This window comes from Lithobates pipiens, unplaced genomic scaffold, assembly GCF_037356315.1.
Source record: "Lithobates pipiens isolate NorthernLeopardFrog02 unplaced genomic scaffold, aLitPip1_a1.2 Scaffold_10, whole genome shotgun sequence".
Lineage (NCBI taxonomy): Eukaryota > Metazoa > Chordata > Amphibia > Anura > Ranidae > Lithobates > Lithobates pipiens.
The window spans coordinates 119604225-119611488 of record NW_027507686.1 but is presented as its reverse complement, the minus strand read 5'-3'; the positions used below and the strand labels follow the sequence as shown (position 1 = coordinate 119611488).

At 38.4% G+C, this 7264-nt stretch overlaps 1 long non-coding RNA gene across 1 annotated transcript; it reads right to left on the bottom strand.

Moving 5' to 3' along the window:
• Positions 1–667: 667 nt before the first annotated feature.
• On the bottom strand, positions 668–7039 carry LOC143934288 (uncharacterized). Its single transcript, XR_013263244.1, has 2 exons — positions 6742–7039; positions 668–2987 (listed from the first exon to the last, which is right to left on the bottom strand). It is a non-coding gene; the product is annotated as an uncharacterized LOC143934288 (long non-coding RNA).
• Between the last annotated feature and the right edge of the window lie 225 nt (positions 7040–7264).

The window sequence follows — 7264 nt, the reverse complement described above, 5'->3', positions numbered from 1 at the left end:
AAACCATTTAAGACAATTGTATAGTATGATAATAGAAATAGTTAAACTTCCCTAAATAGCAGATCAGGTGTTGGTTCTTTCTTAAGAAAGCTGGGTCCTCGTGCTCCTCGTCCTCCTCGTGCTCCTCGTGCTCCTCGTGCTCCCCCTCGTCCTCCTCGTGCTCCTCGTCCTCCTCGTGCTCCTCGTCCTCCTCGTGCTGCGCTCAGGTGTGCACAGGTAATACTGATCAGGTGTACTGGTCAGTATTACCTTTTGCCCACGATTCAAATGGCGGTTTGTGAACCGCCCTCTGAACGTGGGTGTCGTGATGACGTCACTTCCCTTCTCTTCCTCGCGCGAGATCTCGAGCCTATGCACAGCACAGACTCCTGGGGGAAAAAAAAGATCCCAGGAGCCCATGCGGCAGACCGGAAGAAGTGACCTTCCGATGAAGCCCCGCCCCTTTCCACATCGGCTCCTCCCCTTTCCGCAATCCACAGAGGCAGAAAATTTGAAATAGGAAAAAAACTGAGGAAGACAGCTGAAAGGTAAGGGGGTTACCTAGCGTTTAGGGAAGGGGGGATCACATAGACCTAGGAGTGTAATTTAGGGTGGACCTCCGCTTTAAGATACAGAATCAATCTATATGACACAGTCTATACATGTGAAACTTATTCACGGAGACGAGTGATCATACAAAATAGCTACATTTATTGGTTGACAGAAAACGAATATTTACATGAAATATTAAAATACAGATTGCATTACTTGATCATTTTGACAATTAATGGAAACACCCACAAACTGGGTGTTGTAGTACCTTGGACTTAATCATCACCATTATCATTTCTCGGTGGAATCAATAACCTTTTGATAATTGACAATTAAACAGAATGTCTGTATTTCACACGTCCAACCGTTACTATACTGCAGGTAAGTAAGTGGTTAACAATGTGAAATAAATTAGACATTAGTTTGTCAATAAAATTGGCATCTATGCAAAAAAGAAATTTATAATGAAAAATAAAATTTTGAGAAAAATCTAAAAGGCGGTTATTGATTCAGGAGAAATATTTTCAATAATAGAATATTCAAAAAAATCTATATTTAAGAGAACATAGAATAGATGATAAACATATATTTACCCATTTCCAATATGGCTATTAGTGTGGAGTGTTGGTTACCAGGAATTTTAAGATGGCTGCCGTGGCTTCAACATGGATCCTTTTACAGAGGAATTACTTTGTGTCACCTCCGAGTTCCAAGGAGCAGGGATCTTCATGAATGTAAAAATGTGTATTCATGCATGGTGCATGAGGGTCAGTCTGTCTGGGAGTCTTCCAGTGTCCCTTCTCAGGGGGGGGGGGTCCCTAAGCTTCCCCCTGACTCTCTCCCCCAGCTCTCCTCAGCTCTTCTTTCTTTTTTTTCTCCTTCTGACCATCTTTTTAGTTTCTTAAATATCCTCTTAAACAAAAAGATCATAAAATTATACTAAGTTCTGCCCAGAGGGTATGTGTCCCTTTCCTATTGGCAGGCAGACTTAATGATCACCTTTCCCAGTAGTCTTGTGATTTTAAGGTAATAGCACCTTCAACCAGGTGTCTCACATGTGTTTGGTGTTTTATTTCTTTAAGTTAATATTTTTATTTCTATAATATACGGTCGTTGTTTATATATGTTCTAACGAATATATCTCGAGTGTTCAGGAATGATGGCATAATATAAAATACGCTTAACATAATTTTGAATAATCACTTGCATAAAATGTTGATATATATGTATATCAATGTATATCTGTTAATCTTTAGTCCATTTAGAAAGGACCCAGGTTAGATATATATCAAACAATATCACATACAATTATTATCTATATGGATACATGTATAATTCGGGTATCCAATCAATATTTGTTTATCTAAACATAGGTTCAATTCTTATACAGTTATAATCATGATTATATGTTTTTCATAATACTAATTCGTTGCTAAAACACTTCTACTTATGATCACACTTTCATATATAATCTCTCCATGACAAAGTTCCCCAGATCACTAGATACCAAACCACAATATCTCCTTGTTGACCCACAAATATCACATACAGTTTTAATCACTTGAAGTATTTTTGAAATATGTCTGATTTGTATCTTCCTCTCACATCTCTCTAACACCATGTGTAGAGATGGACTTTGAGCAGTCCCATGGATGTTTAAAGATGACTTAGTTTGTCCAAACAGTTTTTAAGAATTCACACAATGAGTTGTGTTAGCTACTCTAACACGATAGTTTAACCTTTTGTCTTCATGGCTGTTATTTGTCGCTTCTGTTTATCCATTAACACCAGGTAAATATCGCCTTGTTTTGTGATGAGATACACCATTGTTCCAGCGAGTTTCTGTCTCAATGCATGCTTGTAAAAGTTTTCAATAGTTGATGTAGTAAACGTGAGATCATGTATTTTGCGTTCTCCAAGAGGTCACAGTTCAATGATAGCAAAATCGTGGTTCATCTGTTCTTGAGGCCTAAACAAATCTCACCTCTCTGACAGTAAATATTAAATGTATTATTATTATTTTTTTTTTTTTCTTAATGAATTCACAACAAAGCCCCCCTTGTGAAGTGTTCAAATGCCGGAAGTCGTTTGAAAGACTTCACCAATGCAACAGGTTGAAGAAATATGACTTCGCTCGGGCCTTGTAAGTTGAGTTGTGAAGATGGATCCGGATTGTGGATATATATATTGAAGAGGTATAGACACCTGCATATGGGTGTAATTCTTTGAAAAACAAAATGGGTTTGTGATCGATGTGTGCATCTCAGGGCCGTCATCTGTTGTTTGGCGGGAAATCGATCATTCCGGGCACATTTAGTCTTGGCCGTCCTGGTGGGTTTTGTCCATGTAGACTGGCCATCAGTGGTGTCCCTGGATCCCTCATACGGTTCCTCCTCTGGATGTTTCACACATGTTGGACTCTCGGTTCGGTTGACCGGCTCATGTACATCTTAGTCCTGTAAAGGAAAATGGATTCCATGAGAAAAAATATATAAGTTTTTTTTTTTTTTTACATGATCTGTGTTTGAAATCTCAGTGTCAAGCTGGTATCCTGGGCTTCCTCAGAGCCCCCCTCTTTCCCATTGTGTTATCAGTCCTTTAACTAAACACTCTGGAAATCAAGACAATGTATGACACATTTGCTATGGGAGACCAAGCTCCAGGGCTCATTATCATGAGGCCATTTATTAATATCTGTGGATACCAGACATTTCTGACTGACTTATGTTCTTCAGAACCATTTTTTTTAGCTTAATTGTAGCGGTTCTGGAATAATAACAATTAAAAACATTTCAGTTTGACATGTGACACTTACTGTCAGTAACAAAATATTTGACATCATAGTCAACCTTCTACTTGGGAGGAATAAAACAGATTAAATCTCCCCCCTTTGGGGTGTCAATACAACTCATTTGAGGCAATCAAACTACCTTATGCGGGTGACTCCTCATCTTTTACCAAAATATCAAACCATTTAGGCCTCCTGATATTAGTGTCTTTAGGATTCGGTCTTCCTCTGGAATTACCGTCTTCGGGACTTCTTGAAATTGGGCTGTTGGAGGGACCTGTTTATGTCAGAGGAATGAAGTGACCACTGAAAAATAGGAGAATAATTAATATCTAACAACCACCATCCCCCGGTAGGGATTTCAGGATCCTCATTACTGTAACCTGGGGAAAAACATGGTGTTAGAACCTCTGCTTCCTATATCTTTATTCAGTGCATTCCTCTGATTTATTTTAGCATAGGCGCTTAAAAGGCTCTGTGGCTCTTGGGCTGGCCACAGGATTTGCCCCTTGAAGAAGTGTTATTCACATTCCGTATAGCAATGAAACCGTGTAACATATCCATAATTTGATCTATTTTGGCTTCCGTATTGCTAACAGGCTGATCAGAATTGGGTCGTGGGACCCGGTTTCTGTACTTTCTGGGGACTACTGGCTCAGTTTGATCAGACATATCACCATCAGAAACATTGTCTTGATTCTGGGATAGTTGTCTGGGCCTTAGTTGTTCCCTATTGTTCTGGGGATTTTTGGGGTGTCCTACCCTGTAGTTTCTCCCTATTTACCCGTGTAGGCCCCGAAGCCAATTACACCGGTAAAGGTGAGGGTATCTACCCTTAGGTTTAAATCTGACCCGTTGGAGATATACCCTATAGTTTCTCCTAAACCTCGGGTCTGGATCCTTTGGATGAGACTCCTGAGGTGGTCTTTGAACTCGCCCTCTAAAGGGTGGTCTCTGCTCCCCCTTCTGATGGGTGGGGACATTGGTCTCCCGCTAGGGAAACTCGGTAGCATCTCTCCTCTGACTATATCAGCGTATCTCTTTTTCTTGGTTTTGGATTGTAATGATTGAGGAGATACATAAAATTCATCCACAAATTTCATTATAGGGCTTTCAGGCCTTCCATTGTTTTCACCAGTTTGTTGGATAGAGTACAAATTGTTACTCTCTTTTACCAAAGACTCCAGTGAACACCCCCCTTTGTAGTCTTTCGCTAAATTCACTTTTATGTGGGTAGGCGGGGCCTCTAAGAACATGGGTTCAAACCCAAGTTTATTATAACTTGGCTCTTTTTCTGCTAAGTGGACAGCACCTTTGAGCACAGCCATAACTTCGGTGGGGCTTTGATTACTGGTACATGTGATATTGTGTATATCCACTCTAGCCGCGTTAACATTTTTGTGTGGGACAAATCCTAGATGACAGGTGTTTTTAATTGCTTGCCAGGCAGTACTCAACAGACTTTTTACATCTTTGCAGAATGGATGGTGTTTGGTTTCAAATATCCACGGTAAGAAATTAATCCTAGATTGGTCATCATTTAGGCCTAAAACTGATAAAGCATTTTCATAGGTCTCAATGTGGTCAATAATGCACATGGATCCCTCTTCCTTAAACACCGGGACAGCATCTTTTAAGATTTTTATTATTTCTGAGGCGTCCTGTTTAGGGGTGCCTGTATTTTTCTCTGATCCCAAAGAAAACTGATTAGGCATACTTTCATGTGGTGGTTCAATTTTTACCCCCCTTTGCTCTACAGATGGCTTGGGGTAGAATATGGTTTCTTTTTCTAATTCTTTTTCATTATGTAACTCCCAAATTTTAGGTTGAGAGTCAGATTTTGGAGTATTGTCAGACTCTATACTTTCAGGGTTAGTTAAGCATCTGAGCATTATCCTGGGGCATACACTTCCCTTGTTCTTTTATTTCTTCTGGTTGCTTAATTAGGGATTCCTATCCTGACCTAAGCTGATGTGTTTCTTCTTTTAAATTTCCACAGCCTATTACTCGGCAACTTTCGTCAGGAGACTCGTTTTCCTGCAGAAAATTCTCTTTCTCCTCTCTTATATTGTTTATTGTTTCTGATTGCTTATTTAGGGTTTCCTGTAAAAACCTCTTCTTCTCTCTTAATTGTTTACACTCTTTATTTAATTGGTGCCATTCGTCCGGCGTTATTGCATTATTTTGCATCTGTTCTGTTTCATCTTTCATCATTGTCACTATAGACTCATCATAATAATCTGCCTTGTCATTAATCTCCTTTAGCTTTTTAGTGAGCTCACATTCCCCTTCTATTAAATGGGACTGGGATTCTAAGATATCACCCTCTTGTTGGGTATATTGACGTTTAAACTCACTATAAAGATACATCAGGTTAGTGCTTAATTCAAAATGCATGTGATCAGGCCTTTCTATTTCCTTTGTCTCAGATGAGCTGTCTGTGAGTTCAACGCTTTGACCTTCCACGTTCCACACGTCTTTTATTAATTGACGAGCGTAGTTTATAAGGCCTTCAATGCATGCTTCTAGACCAGTCTCGTTAGACAAACTTTTTTCGGCATGATTTACCATGTTAATTTTAGACATTATAACCAACATTTCCTGTACTTGTATCCATTTTGTCTGAGTACTCATATTACCACTAAGGGCTGACTCTTGATAATCCCCATCAACATAAAATTCACTTTGACCAGACATTTTTCTTGGCAAAAATATATTTTTTTTAAAGTTAATAATTAATAATTTCATGCAAAATATTATTTCTGCCACCACCGTAACTATGACTGATCCTGTACAAAATATCGACGTTATCTCACGCAGTGCCTGCATTTATTTATGTTGTGCTTTTTAAGGACATTTTCCCACACAATATTTACTAAGTAATTTTTAACGAACATATTTTTAAGATACAGAATCAATCTATATGACACAGTCTATACATGTGAAACTTATTCACGGAGACGAGTGATCATACAAAATAGCTACATTTATTGGTTGACAGAAAACGAATATTTACATGAAATATTAAAATACAGATTGCATTACTTGATCATTTTGACAATTAATTGAAACACCCACAAACTGGGCATTGTAGTACCTTGGACTTAATCATCACCATTATAATTTCTCGGTAGAATCAATAACCTTTTGATAATTGACAATTAAACAGAATGTCTGTATTTCACACGTCCAACCGTTACTATACTGCAGGTAAGTAAATGGTTAACAATGTGAAATAAATTAGACATTAGTTTGTCAATAAAATTGGCATCTATGCAAAAAAGAAATTTATAATGAAAAATAAAATTTTGAGAAAAATCTAAAAGGCGGTTATTGATTCAGGAGAAATATTTTCAATAATAGAATATTCAGAAAAATCAATATTTAAGAGAACATAGAATAGATGATAAACATATATTTACCCATTTCCAATATGGCTATTAGTGTGGAGTGTTGGTTACCAGGAATTTTAAGATGGCTGCCGTGGCTTCAACATGGATCCTTTTACAGAGGAATTACTTTGTGTCACCTCCGAGTTCCAAGGAGCAGGGATCTTCATGAATGTAAAAATGTGTATTCATGCATGGTGCATGAGGGTCAGTCTGTCTGGGAGTCTTCCAGTGTCCCTTCTCAGGGGGGAGGGTCCCTAAGCTTCCCCCTGACTCTCTCCCCCCAGCTCTCCTCAGCTCTTCTTTCTTTTTTTTCCTCCTTCTGACCATCTTTTTAGTTTCTTAAATATCCTCTTAAACAAAAAGATCATAAAATTATACTAAGTTCTGCCCAGAGGGTATGTGTCCCTTTCCTATTGGCAGGCAGATTTAATGATCACCTTTCCCAGTAGTCTCGTGATTTTAAGGTAATAGCACCTTCAACCACCAGGTGTCTCACATGTGTTTGGTGTTTTATTTCTTTAAATACATTTTTTTTATTTCTATAATATACGTT